The sequence below is a fragment of the Solanum stenotomum genome, chromosome 6, assembly GCF_019186545.1.
Source record: "Solanum stenotomum isolate F172 chromosome 6, ASM1918654v1, whole genome shotgun sequence".
Classification (NCBI taxonomy): domain Eukaryota; kingdom Viridiplantae; phylum Streptophyta; class Magnoliopsida; order Solanales; family Solanaceae; genus Solanum; species Solanum stenotomum.
This window is the reverse complement of record NC_064287.1, coordinates 32,775,878-32,791,841: the sequence shown is the minus strand read 5'-3', so window position 1 is coordinate 32,791,841 and position 15,964 is coordinate 32,775,878. Positions and strand designations below refer to the sequence as shown.

At 31.6% G+C, this 15,964-nt stretch overlaps 1 protein-coding gene across 1 annotated transcript in view; it reads right to left on the bottom strand.

Annotated features, from left to right (window-relative positions):
- Positions 1–15,964, bottom strand: part of LOC125868565 (26S proteasome regulatory subunit 8 homolog A) — a 63,542-nt gene that overhangs the window by 33,035 nt on the left and 14,543 nt on the right. The gene's annotated exons all lie outside the window — the stretch shown is intronic.

Below are 15,964 nucleotides of genomic sequence, written 5' to 3'. Positions count from 1 at the left end.
ACATATAACTTTTGGTCTTTTATGTTCAGTTTAAACTTTACTTTCAGTTTTTCAGATGTTCGAATGAGCTAAGGGCTTATCCTAGTAACTCACTTATGTTTAGAGGCTATTTCAGACATTAGTGTTTCGTATATGTGTCGTTGTACTAGGATTTATCTATTTTTATATGTTATTCATTTGAGACTTTTATTCCACTTTTCATGCTATTTCAATTCTGTATGCTATCTTAGTGTCATGCTACGCCATATGGTTAGCTTGGGGTCACTTGTGGCTATAGGTTCCATGTCACGTCTAGGGGTAGTTTTGGGTCGTGACAGATTTTGGCTTTGTCTAGTAGATTTGAGCTTAGTCTCACACTTTACTCAGACAGACAAATAATTTATCTATTATGAGTATATCAATATTTTTAAAACTAGTCTATTACACATACGACTCGAGATTAGTATGACAATCAGATATACCATCAATGCTCAAGCAATATGACATCTAGATATGTCATCAATGTTTATGTAGTATGACTTTCCAATCTGTCATCAATGATCAAATTTCTATATATATTTCATAGAGTCGTGAGCTTATTCGCATCAATAGTACAATTCTAGACTCACTATGATTTTAGTTGCAATTTTCATGATATATTATGAGCATATATAGATTGTTCTGGGAGGATTATTTAGCACCGGGAGAATGTGGGTTTAGAAAACTTAAGACCTAGAAGTACATGCCACCATAGGATTTGAGTATAACGCTTTGTTGGTCAACTCCTTTTGCCCTTTGAGGCTCAGTTAGTGGATGTCACGACCCTGACAAAGTAAGCAGTTCCAAGTATTTTTTTAAAGAAATAGTCTTCAATAATTAAACCAAGTTTGTAAATAAGGAAACCAATATCATCAACCAATGCAAAAGTAACCCCCTAGAAACTGAAAGTCTTAGTGCTAAAACTCTAATTGACTAGAATAAGGGGATACGACCCCAAAACAAAGAAAAATGTTAGTCTAAGAAGTCTGAGTCGAAACAAGTGGACTAAGGAAATAAAGAGGAATTCATGGCATCCTGGAGGAGGTGGCTCACCCTTGGATTTAGATAACGGAGGTCTCACAGTTGAGATCACGAAGCATGCACCTGAATATGTCATGTACTCAACAATGAAAGTGCAAGTGTAGTATCAATATACAACCAGAGTATACTGTAGGATCATCTGCTAGTCCAGTTATATGAGATATGAACAGGAAACCACAACTTAGTAAGACAAATAACATTCAATCATAAACACAAGTACAACATAGCCCAGAATTCCAGTCCCTGCATTAAGTTGATATTCACAATAAACATAAACCACCAAAGTACTAAAAAAAATTGGTTCTCTCATGTAAACACACACAACCGTTAGTGTACCAATGTAGTACTCGTTCCTATTGTTAGTTTACCAATATGGTACCTATTTCTATTGTTAGAGTACCGTCAAGGTACACATTCCTATGGTTAGTTTACCAGAGTGGTACATATTCCAATCAAAGTTAGTGTCAGCGTGGTACAAAATCCAATCATCAAACACACCACACAATCACAAGTGTAATGAATAACAATCAAACTTGTACACCCAAGTGAACACATTCATTGTATGCGAACTGACAACATCTTTAATTTCAATTCATGTTCATTGCTTTTTCCCTTAACCATATATCACACATGTAGTACTAACAAAGCAGTTAACAAGAAGATATAATGGAAATGGGAAAACAAACAACCATCACCTACCTTGATTAAAGCCTTGGAAGCTCTATTGAACTTGAGCCTTTATATTTTGTAATGCACTGGATTGTTATTGGTCTAAAATAATAATAAAATATGACAATCAATAAATAATGGCCTAATAATACCCAAATTATAGCCAAATCCTAAACCCCAGACCATCCTCATGATCATCCAACCCAAAACAGGGTCTTTCTACCCTTAATTTAAGTCAATTCTAAGGCTTGTGAATCACAATACCAAAGTGGGGGAGTAATTAACTTACAGTTATCGATGAAATTGATGGAAATAGGGTTGAATTCGCTCTAGGTTGCATCTCCTTCTTCTTAACACATATATGCAGATTTATGAGCGATTTAGGGGAAAATTTTGCATAAACTCGCAACTAACCCTACCTATCGTTCCAACCTACTATAGTGGCTCTTCCCTAGAGAGACCACCCGCTATAGAAGGGATCTATTTCCCATACTATAGCAGTGTGACACCCACTATAGCGGATTCCATGGGACAAGGACTCAGAAATCACCCAAAAGTTCATGTTTCAAAACACACCTTCGAACCTTGACGTTCTAAACTAACCATATCATGCTAAGTCTGATATCAGTAGTTCTACTTACCGGTATTCACTTCCAGAAGGCCCTATGAATTTTTTTAATATCTTAGCTAATGTAAAACATTATCTAAGCTTAGACATATCACCCAATCCATTTTCGGATTTTCCTAGATCACATCTCACTCATATTTCACCTAAAAGTGACCTAGCCTAAAATTTTCAAGTTACTACCCAAAAAGTTTTTTGACTAAATTCTTTCACCATTAGTCTACCCATAACAACCAGAAAGGGTCATTAAAATAGATACCAACTACCCATCGCTCGTCTAGAGCGATTAGACAAGAAAAAGTTGGGCTAAGTCAGAAAAAGTGTAGTGCATGAATCCTCAAACACATGAGGGTACTTGTTCTATATGTCCCTCTCAGTTTCCCAAGTAGCTTTCTCAATCGGACAATACTTCCACTGATTTGATTCGATCGCTTTTGTTCTTAATTTCTGGACATTCTAATTAATAATCGCGATCAGTTCCTCTTTATACTGTGAAACTTTGTCCAGTACTATCGAATCCCACTTGATAATATAATCCCCATCCCATGGTACTTCTTCAGTATGGACATATGAAAGACTAGATGGATTCTAGACAAGTTGGGTGGCAAGGCCAATATGTAAGCCACTAGCCCCACAATATTAAAGATCTTGAATGGACCAATGTAATTGGGGCTAAGCTTACTTTTCTTGTGAAACCTCATCACCCCTTTCGTTGGTGACACTATCAACAAAATATGTTTACCATCTTAAAATGGCACATCTCTTACCTTACGATTGCATACTTTTTCAGCCTGCTCTGAGTTCCCAACAATTTGGTTTGGATGAATCTTACCTTCTCTCGAGCCTCCCTAACTAGATAAACCCACAAAGGCTTCACATCACCCACATCAAACCACCCTATAGTCAATCTACACCCTCCCATAAAGTGCTTCAAATGGTGCTATATCTATGATGGAGTGATAACTATTATTTTAGGAAAACTCACACAGAGGAAAGAGTTGATGGAGTGATAACTATTATTATAGGAAAACTCACACAAAGGAAAGAGTTGATCTCAATGACCTCCAAAGTCAATCACACATGCTCTCAACATTTCCTCTAGTACCAAAATCATTCTCTCTGACTAACCATTTGTCTGAGGATAAAAAGTTGTGCTAAAAATGAATTGAGCACCCAACATTTCATGTAACTTACCCAGAACTTAGAAGTAAACTTAGTGCCTCTGTCAGAGATGATAGAAAGGGGAACCCCATGTGGCCTTACTATCTCCTTGACATAGATCTTAGCCAACTACTGACAGTTATAAACCACTTGAACCAAAATGAAATGGGCTGATCTAGTCAATCTATAACAATGACCCAAAGTGAGTCATACTTCGCTAATTTTTAGGGAGCCTCACCTTTAAGTCCATGAATATACTTTTCCACTTCAACTCATGAATGGAATTCTCTAAAGTGGACCTACAGGCCTTTGATGCTCATATTTTACCCATTGACAGTTGTGACACTTGGATACATACTCAACTATATATTTCTTCATTCTAGCCCACCAATAAAGACATCTCAAATCCCAACACATCTTGGTCACACCTAGATGAATCAAATAGCACAAACTATGAGACTCTGCCAACACACTTTGTATCAAGTCATCAACCTAAGGAACACAAACCCACCCTTTGAAACTAAGCACCCCACCTACATCAAGTGTGGCATCTTGGGTCTCTCCAATCACCACTTGTTTCGAAGCCTCTTCAAATTCTTATCCTCAAACTATTTAGCCTTGATTTGATCTATAAAAGTGGGAGTAACCTCAATAATGAATAACACTCCACCCTTCTCTAAGATGCTTAATGGGAAAAAATGTGTGGGCTAATTGAATATGATCTTTACGGTAGGTATGATATGTTCTAGTGGTGAATCTAATAGACTTTCACATTATGAGATGATGTGTTCTAGTGGTGGATCTAATAGACTTTCACATTATGATACTAGTGGTATATGAAAATGGATAAGTCGATTATCAAGTGAAAAGACTAACTACTTAAGGAGTTACCAGTGTATCACATGCTCGACTAATGAGATTCGATGTTGAATTCATATTTGAGAAACCAACTAGTTTGTTACTACGAACGTTTAGGTTGAGCATTGGTTATAAGGAAGATTTTAGTGATGTATTTTTGGTACGGTATTAATGCATTTAAGTTGTAAAGTGTATCCCTAGGTTTCTAAATGAGGACTGGTGATTTCATCATAATCTTCAAGGAAGTGAATGAATATCAGAATGAAAATCTTATGGGTAAAAGAAGTCTCATTGAGTATACTTGCGTGAAGGAAATTAAGGATTTTAGTAATAAAATGCATATAAATTTGGGTTATTCCTTTGGATTTGGTTGGTATAAGTGAGTTTAAGGTGTCATATCGTTAATAAGGTTGACTTCGTGATGATGAGAATGACTATTGAGCATAATGATAATAAGAGTTGTGATAAATTATTACCAGGATGCAATCATATGATAAGAATTTTTGGTTAAATCAATTCTCTATGGTAATAACAACTTGTGTGTATCTAAAATTGTGATTTTCTACTATTGGGTGAGTAATCTGGTCGTATGGAAAGTTGTAGGATGTGTTGAGATACAAATTGAATAGAATTGAAAGGAGCTAGATTTCCAATGAAAAGAATTAGTGTGATGTAGTTTAGCCTTTGGGAGGAAGCGAGAGCAAGGATATTTACTCTAATTGCAAAGGCCAATAATGTATCTTTAGAGAGAGCGGAGAATTGGATTTAGAGACACATGGTTCCATCTGTTTTGCCCTAATTATGGTGATAGTGTTACATGATTTTCTTATGAGTTAATAAAACTATTAGATAAGATTTGAGGAAGAAGTCTACATACGTTCGGCTCGAGTATAGTGATAATTTTTTTATGGTTTCGAGTTTGGTAATTGGGATGGTTGGAATGTGAATTTAAGTCTTTCATTGTAAGTCTACGTTTGTGGTAGTATATTTTATTAAGGTATGAATTAGTAAGGTAAGAAATGATTGATCGCATCGAGTATTGACTAATTAAAAGGACTTGTGCAGGGTTCAGATCATAGAGTTTGTTACTTTTGACTATTAAAGGGCCTAGGAAAGTGCTTCACTTAAAGTTTTGGTTTAGAGGATAAGTTACAATGTCATGGATTGTTTGTCAAAGGATAAGATTGGTAAGAGAGCAATCGAAAGGAACAAAAGTCTGGTATATTGAAAAGTTCAAGGTATTTAGAATTTGTGTCACGAGAAGAATCTAAGAAATGTTAAGGAATAAGACATCTCATATAGAACCTTGGTTCGAAGTTGAAAGTTGTATGAATTTGCATCTTTGAGCTTAGAAAGGACTATGCAAGGTAGACTGGTTTGGTATAGACTTACTAGGGGATTATCAACAACTTTTATAAAGATTGAGTTTGGTGTAGGTGATAAACAGTGATGTGTGGAAGATTTTTCGTGTTTATGTGGGGTTAGGTTGTTCAAATTTTGGTAGATGAATTATGGATGTACTATAAGATAGACCTACAGTCCTACGTGATTATTAAGAATTTTGAGTTGGATTGATACTACTCTATTGATGGGATTACACAGACTGTTGTAATGCATCACATAAACATTGGATGGTAAATAAATGTTATATGCTCATAGTATACAAATTATTGTAGTGACCAAGGATTTCTATGAGTTTTAGTATGAGTTAATACGACAATTGAAATGGTAGTTGAAACATGGTATGTGAAAGTTTGTGTGGACTTGACTATGGGGGTGATTTAATAGCTTTATCTCAATGGAAAAGTACTACCAAATTTGAAATTAGTGCTATCATCCTTGGGTGAGACCTGTATCTGTCATAAAATGCTTAAATGAAAAGAGAGGGAGCCATAGTTCAAAAAAATTGAAGGCGACAATGTGTTTGCTAAGAAGACTTTGATATTATTGACGATTTGAGAGTAAGACAAATGGTAGAAGTGATTATGTTCTTTTGTTAATATTGAGAGTGTGGGATTCAGTAGAATAATGTGAAGAGTATGTGGGGTATGATATATTGAGTGTGGGTAGGCTCGTAATGGGGACTAGACCGCTAGATTATGGGTAGCTAAAAATCAAAGAGATGGAGTCAACTGAATGGAAATGTTTGATATGGTCACTATGGAAGGAGTATCTTGTATTATCCGGCCTTTGTTCTGTACATTCTGATGTGACCACCTACTTCATTTTAGACATGGTTGGGAGTATGATTTGTGGCATATGTCCACGTGTGTTTCTACATCTTTTGGTGATTCCCTAGTGGTGGATCGGGTGTACCGATCCTACGATTGTCCTCTTGTAGGATGACATTCATGGCAGACTTGGACATTTTAGTTATGGCAGATTTGGTGTTATTTGGGATAGTTGAAGTATATCAGTGGTTTTACACGCACAACTTTGCTTATGAGAATTTATAGGAGAGCTACCATGATATTTACAATTGTCTGACAGTCTTAAGATTTATCTCATTATCGAGATCACGTTCTGAGTATGTGTGATTGAATGTGGGGACCATTGGGTCTAGTTATGTCGTTCTTCAGGTTTGTCTACAATCACAGCTACTGATCTAGCATTCCGACAGTGTTGTTAGAGGTTATGTATACTGAGTTGTATCACTCTCTCGGTGGTTACTTGATCATTAACTTCTTTGGGTTAGATAAGTTTGATCCTCCCTTGATGAGTACCCGATATCTAAAGATAAGATTTTTATAACTTAAGTTCGTGAAAAGATTATGTTGTCGAAAGGGAATCTTGATAAGATATGTGATGGTTTGTGCATTATGAGTGTGGTGATTGGTTAAGGTTCACTTATGGTTATAGCTAGTACTGACTCAGAATTTTATTGTAGTTGTATGAGAAAAAAATCATCCTTGTAATTGTGTTACGGACCATAGGGTTTCGGTTCAGATTCGTTTCATGGGTTAGTTTGTGGTTTGGTAATTATTCTTGATTTTTAGATCTTTCAAAATTTTGATTCGAAAGTTCAAGCTCTTAGTAGTTTCTCTTGACAGAATGGTCTTAAGGAGGAGCTTACTTGGAGAGATGAACACTAACTTTGAAATATCATAACTCAAACTTTTGTTTACATTGATTATACTTTCTTCACATTCTTTATGTTCGAGGACGAACATGATTTTTAGTGGTGGACAATGTAATGACATGTTAAGTCATTTTGAGAATTAGTCATCTCTCTTTCATAAAAGACCATTTTCATAAGTTTTAAATGTGAATTTTGAATTACTCGTTTAACTTTGATTATTTAATTAGCGGGTAAATTTTAAATAATTTATTTATTTAGTTTATGACTAATGGGTCAAGTCCCTAATTTATTTAATACACTATACCACTTGACCCATATATAGTAAAATAAGTTAATAGGGTTGACACTTTGGGTTATAATTTAGGAGGGAAAAGAAAGAGTTAGACGATAACTCTCTAACAGAGTTGTGGCGCCGAGACACGAACTGCAAGAGTTTCGTATTTAAAATGTTGGTATGATCTTCCCCTATAATATTTTTTAATCAAACAATGATGATGCCAAGGATATGAAAATAATGATTGTTGAAGTTATATGATAATGATCACATGAAAAATTGTAAATTCAAATATTTTCTTTAAAAATAAATGTTGATCTTTGTTCTCAAAATCAATCAGTGTTCTCCCTAAAAAGACTTATATTTTATTTTCTTTTAAGGTCATTAGTCTTCACTAAAAGAAATTTTCTATAATTTTATTCAAAGTCAGTGGTTCAGTAACTTTGTTATCTCTTATTTTGAATCATATAAATTTAATTACTTATATTGGAATGCAAGTATTAGTACATTGGACGGAATATTACTATTAAGTTAGGATGTAGATTTTGAGATATATTTATACCTTTGAATTCACTTTTTGGGGGTGATTTGTGGGGTCTTGGCTAGACGTATGGTAATATGGGTATTGTTAGTTTTAAAATCTTATTGTGGTTATTTATTTGGATAGAATATAATGATTTGGAAGCTCAACGAAAGGGCAAGGTTCAAGTCCCGGAGTGATTGTTTGATAGATTGAGGGAAGTGGATTTCTCAACCTTTGTTAAGTGTATAAAATCGTGTATTTCCTTGTGGTATGTGTTGGGGAGTAATGGGACTTGGTGATGGGTTGACTTGTTCATATTGAATGATCCTAATAAGGAAAAAGGGGTAATAAAAGGCAACTTGATTGTATATTGATGTGTGTTGTGTTGGAAATTATATGAAAGGATTATTGATTCATTATTGATGTTGTATCATGATTGTGTTGTTGTGAATTGTGCATTGATATGAAAATGGTTATCTCCTCATTATTTGTGAACATGTCATATGCATTGATTCTGAGACATGGTTATGACAAGTGTTATGTGAATTGAGGAAGCATAACAAATTAAAGAGAACGTATCATTTCAAGGGATGTGTCGCGTGCCGCGTTGGATATTACGATTTGAGGAACGTGTTGCACGTCGTGACGTATTTTATTATCGAGGGACGTGTCGCACGTCATGACAGATTTTATTATCAAGGGTCGTGTTGCACGGATGCATGTATAGATATGTCCTCCCATGGGTCCCGAACTGAGAGACAACGGGTGTGTATCACTAGGTCAAACATGCATCACAATACTTAGCATTGCATTTCATTACATTGCATATCTTTATCATTTGTGAACTTGTGAGTGCCTTTCGGTGGAACTTGTGATTGAGGAACTTGATCTCGTGTGTTGCTGATCTGTAATGGTTGGAGTGTTGTTATTGAGCTATGTGTTATGTAAATTGTGAACTGCTAGGTTGAGCTGGTTTTATGCAGGTTGTAGTTGTGGAGATTCGATTGGAGGGGTAGGAGTACCCATAGTCTATACTCTTAGCTTTGTGTTTAGGAGTTTGCTTGTTGAGTACCATGTGGTTCTGTACTCACCCCTTGCTTCTACATTTGTGTAGGTTATGAGCCCAGATCTTCGTGATACTTTCTCTTATCTTCTTGTTTGCGACTTCTATGGAGATTTGTGAGGTTGTTGATTGTCATCTCAACAAACATTTTCAATCCTATTTATGATCTTGTTCTACTTTAGAGACAACATCATTCAAGACTTGTTTCTTTATTTCAAATCTATTGTAATATATTCAAGGCTTGTACACGTGACAACTAGGTTTTGATGTTTTATTTTGATTTGATTATGATTTCCGCATTATTAGATGGTGTTAGTATCTTTTTCTTGTTTTACTTTTGTATTTATCATATTAGTTGGGTTTTAGGCTTACTTGTCTTAATGGGATAAGACGAGTGTCATCATGTCCATTTTTGGGTCGTGACATTAAGTCCACTATTTCAAAAATAAATTTTCATTTTTATTTATAATATGATAATATAGCCATGATAATAATTATTTTTTAATAGATATGTAAGTAAAAATGAATGGAGAAAATAAAATGTTGGTGTCAAGAGATTTCAATCAAATAGAACACTAGAGTGAATATAGCATGAAAATATATTTTTGTCTTCCTTCTTCATTGACTATGAATTGTTTCATATATTTTTTCTTTTTTTTAATCTTTATATTGAGTATGAAATTTTTTCAGTATAAATTTCCTGTTATTTTGTGTTCATTTTTAATCTGAGAAAATGTTATGTCACAAGATACACTCTTTGCTAGCTATATATAAATAGATAAGAAAATAGTGATTGATCATAAAATGACATTAAATCAAATTAAAGATGTTATAAATAATACTTTAAATTTTATTCATCTATTATTATTTTTTATTGGAAAAGTTTAATGTTTCATATCACGATACAACTTCTGTAAGATACTAGATACTTTCATTAGACAACAAATATATGATATACTACTAAAGAAATGTTACTTTCTCCTCCTATTTAGACTTTGAATGTATTTTAAAATGTTTCAATGATATCTCGTCACTTTGATCTCAAAAAACAAGTAAATTTATGACAATATGTATTAATCATTTAAAAGCACTTCTCCTATGTTCTCTCGATTATAATTATTTACTAAAATGCTTTAAATTAGTATTATTAATTCCATTTTACAACGTCGTATACTATATGATATGATACACACGTGCAACGCACATGCCGTGAAACTAGTTAATAAAAAAATATAAACAAATTTATAATACATTTTGAATTCAATATATTATACACATTTTAGTCATGTTTCAATGCACGTGTTGAATATATACTAATATATTTTTAATACAAATATATTATAAATAAGTATTATATGTGAATTTCAAACATTTTGATTATATTTAAATTAGTCTACGTTGTTAGAAATGTATTATATTTGTTTTGGAATAACAATTATCATATATATATATATATATAAAGGAGAAACATAGAGAAGGTGACGTGGCACCTCTCTGTGGCCTCCATTCCTATTTATTTTTTTCTTCATTTTCTCAATAAATAATTATTTATTAATTTAAAATTTTAATCATATTTACTATTCTAATTATGTCTAATAAGTTACAAAAAACCTCCATCTATTTATCTTCTCTACTTAAATAATATGCCTCTTCAACTTCTTTCTAACTATTGTTATGATTTACCCAATCTATAAATAACAATCATCTTTAGAGATGTTCAATGTCCATTTCCCTTTTTCATCCTTTTTTCTTCTTTCATCTCTTTCATCTTTCATGTACTTAATAATGTATATGGTCTTCACTTTGATAAATATTATATATATATTCTTCAAAGATTCATTATAGAGATGTTCACATTAGTTTGGTACAACTTCATCAAAATGAAGAAGGAAACTTAATTATCTTGGAAGATTCATCAAAAGAGATGGTCATATTAGTATAAAAGTTTGAATGGTTTCCAAATATTTTGAAGATTCATTAATGTATTGTTTTGATTTCAATTAATATTATTCTATTTTTTTTATTAGATATCTACTAACATTGTTATTATGCGAATGAATGCAGAAGAAAAGTATCACGTTTTTGTTTTTGTGTGTATCTGTTAGTCAATTTCTAATTAATATTCTAATTTTTTTTTGTCATTGTTGAAAGGTATAATATTACACATGGTACATTTCTCATAGCTATTAGATATTGTTACCCCTAAAAATATATTATATGGTCTATCATATTAGACATCAATCACAAAATAAATAGGTAAACCGTCTTTTTAGTATTTTTAAAACTTTTAAGTAATAAATAAATTATTTAATGAAAAGAATGAAGAAAAATTTCTCAAAGTTATTTTATAGTCATGCTATAATAAATGTGCATTTGTGATTAATATATATTTAACTTATAATTATTTAAAGCAAAAATTATCTATCTTATTTTTCACATTAAAGAAGGAGTTATCTTTTGAATAGTTATTATCATATATTAATCTTTTTTAGTGATGACTACAATGATAATTAGATTGATGTTATAAAACTCTTTCACTCCTTTATATGTGTGTATTTGTTTGTCAATTTCTAATCAATATTCTAATTTTTTTTTCATTGTTGAAAGGTATAATATTACATATGGTACATTTATCATAGCTATTAGATATTATTGCCCCTAAAAATATATAACTAAACCATCTTTTAGTCTTTTTAAAGCTTTTAATTAATAACTAAATTATTTAATAAAAAGAATGAAGAAAAAATTCTCATTTATTTGTACATATATAATAAAAAGTTATTTTATCGTTATGCTATAATAAATGTGCATTTGTGATTAATATATATTTAACTTATAATTATTTAAAGCAAAAAATATCTATCTTATTTTTCACATTAAAGAAGAAGTTATCTTTTGAATAGTACTTATCATGTATTAATCTTTTTTTACTGATGACTATAATGATAATTGGATAGATATTATAAAACTCTCCCACTCCTTTATATGTGTGTATCTGTTTGTCAATTTCTAATTAATATTCTAATTTTTTGTCATTATTGAAAGGTATAATATTACCTATGGTACATTTCTCATAGCTATTAGATAACATTTCCCCTAAAAATATATAAGTAAACCATCTTTTAGTACTTTTAAAGCTTTTAATTAATAAATACAATATTTAATAAAAAGATTGAAGAAACAAATCTCATTTATTTGTACATATATAATAAAAAGTTATTTTTATAGTTATGCTATAATAAATGTGCATTTGTGATTAATATATATTTAACTTATAATTATTAAACGCAAAAATTATCTATCTTATTTTTCACATTAAAGAAGAAGTTATCTTTTGAATAGTAATTATCATATATTAATCTTCTTTAGTGACGACTACAATGATAATTGGATTGATATTATAAAACTCTCCCACTCCTTTATATGTGTGTATCTGTTTATCAATTTCTAATTAATATTCTAATTTTTTGTCATTGTTGAAAGGTATAATATTACCTATTGTACATTTCTCATAGCTATTAGATAATATTTCCCCTCAATATATATAAGTAAACCATCTTTTAGTACTTTTAAAGATTTTAATTAATAAATAAATTACTTAATAAAAAGAATGAAGAAAAAAATATCATTTATTTGTACGTATATAATAAAAAGTTGTTTTTATAGTTATGCTATAATAAATGTGCATTTGTGATTAATATATATTTAACTTATAATTATTTAAAGCAAGAATTATCTATCTTATTTTTCACATTAAAGGAGTTATCTTTTGAATAGTAATTATCATATATTAATCTTTTTTAGTGATGACTACAATGATAATTGGATTGATATTCTAAAACTCTCCCACTCCTTTATATGTGTGTATCTGTTTGTCAATTTCTAATTAATATTCTACTTGTTTGTCATTGTTGAAAGGTATAATATTACCTATGGTACATTTCTCATAGCTATTAGATAATATTTCCCCTAAAAATATATAAGCAAACCATCTTTTAGTACTTTTAAAGCTTTTAATTAATAAATAAATTATTTAAATAAAAAGAACGAAGAAAATATTCTCATTTATTTGTACATATATACAATAAAAAGTTATTTTATAGTTATGCTATAATAAATGTGCATTTGTAATTTATATATATTTAACTTATAATTATTTAAAGCAAAATTTATCTATCTTATTTTTCACATTAAAGAAGGAGTTATCTTTTGAATAGTAATTATCATATATTAATCTTTTTTAGTGATGACTACAATGATAATTGGATTGATGTTATAAAACTCTCCCACTCCTTTATATGTGTGTATCTGTTTGTCAGTTTCTAATTAATATTCTAATTTTTTGTCATTGTTGAAAGGTAGAATATTACGTATGATACATTTCTCATAGTGATTAGATAATATTGCCCCTAAAATTATGTAAGTAAACCATCTTTTAGTACTTTTAAAGCTTTTAATTAATTAATAAATTATTTAAATAAAAAGAATGAAGAAAAAAATCTCATTTATTTGTACATATATAATAAAAAGTTATTTTTATAGTTATGCTATAATAAATGTGTAACAACCTATTTGATCGCTTTGAGTACTAGAGCTTTTTGTTTCATAAAATACTTTACGATAGATTCTAAATGAATATTTTGGGACTATTTATAAGTACAATTATGAAATTAGTGGGGTAGTTTTAATAATTAATTTAATTAATGGTTAAAAAAGTTATAATTAAAATTAATAGTGGATCAATTTTACCACTTTTATAATTGGTCATTTATAATAATTAGGGTAAAGCTGTAAAAGAGAAGGGGGAAGACGAGAACAGCATAAAGCGGCGTCGAACGAAACTAAATCGAAAAGGCGTCTTTAGGTATAAATTCAACAAGCTCTAATGTTGTATTGTATATATTTGATTGTTGATAGGAATGTATATTATTATATTATAAAATGGAATTGAAGGACATATGTATAGTAATTGCTTCCACGTGAAAGTTGATGGCAAATTTTGGACAAACATTGTTGACCACTGAGTAATGATATCTTAAAATTGGAATTGGGTTGGAGGTGTAATTGTTAGGCGTGAATTTATATTATTATTATAATGTTAGGGGTAAGAAGATTGAGGTGCTGCATTTATATGGGTCTGCATATTGATATAATTAATGGCGAATATATTTAGTAAGTAAAGCACCTAATTGGAGTAAAAGATTGGAGTACTGGTGGTGGGAATATGTTATAGGAGTATAGTTATCATAGAATCTAGGTATTGTCATCGTACATCACTCATGTAGGGGTATGGTGGAGGGCTGGCTGCCACTGGTTTCATAACCAGTGGCTTCAAACGTTTAATATTAATATTGTGATCTCATATTATAAATTATATTTTGACATATTGAGATAGGTAATTAAATATAAGGCGTATTATATTAATTGAATACCATTAAGGTTATGCAAATTGGAGGAACTAATACTTATCCTTAGGTTTGAACTTTAGGAAATTGATTATAGAATTAAGTGAGTTTTTGGGTCTAGGCTAGACATAGAATAATATGAGTGTTTATAGACTCGTTAACTTACAAATTATGCATATATTTTTGATAGATTGGAAAGGTTCAGAAGCATTGAGGAAAGGTAAAATATTGGAGTAGTAGCTTGCTTGACTTCGGTTCTTCGGTGGAGGTAGGTTATGGTTTATTCTATTTAATAGATAGACTCTTAATAGTGATTGATATGTATTGAGTGATATTGTGAAGTTCTCTATGTACTTGATTGTGTGGTTTGTGATTGGTCTGAAATCCTGAGACCGTGTAATTTATAATCTTAAACCCTCTTTATCGAAGTGATACCTTGAATAAAGAAGGCTTGATGAAATATTGTTAATGAGGTGAAAAGTGGAAATAATAAATGATAAATTAATGATATATTGGATCGGATGCCATGAGCCAGCATGATATTATTGGATCGGATGCCACAAGCCGGCATGATATTATTGGATCGGGTGTCACGTTCCGGCACGGTAACATTAAAGGAAAACATATATGTATATAACGTAATGTACTCAATCTCAAAGAACTCAATTCCCAAAATGACTAGGTTTGGAGGCATGAGTCCTCATGTGTGATCTTGATATTGTTGACTGATTACGTACTTACTTTAGTGTTGTTTTCACTGGTTCATGTTGTTTGTTGCTTGTCACCTGCTAAGTGTCATAGTTGATTTTATACTATTATTCATTACATATTAGTTTCTATTTTGGGTTGACCGATGATACCTACTCAGTACATGTAACATTCCAGAAACTAGTAGACTTAACTAGAGCCTAACGTAAGAGTTCTTGAGCTTTATGTGAAGGTTTTAGAGTTTGATATGAGGGTTAAAATCGTAAAATGACTTCCCGTACTTAGCATGAGGGTTTTAGGGGTTAAACATCAAGGTACGACTCCTCAAGGACCAACCAAAGGGGTCCTTGAGGAGGACCCCAAAATAGCCCCAAAAGCTGTAAAAAAACAGCCTTCCCACGAAATGCCTCCCCTTTGTTTTTCAAGCCCCCGTCCACCACCACGAATGACCAGTACGGTCCATGGACCCACCCACCATCCGTGGGTGGGGCAGTTTTGAAGTGTTACTGCTTTAAGTTGGGGACTTAGGGGTTAATTCAT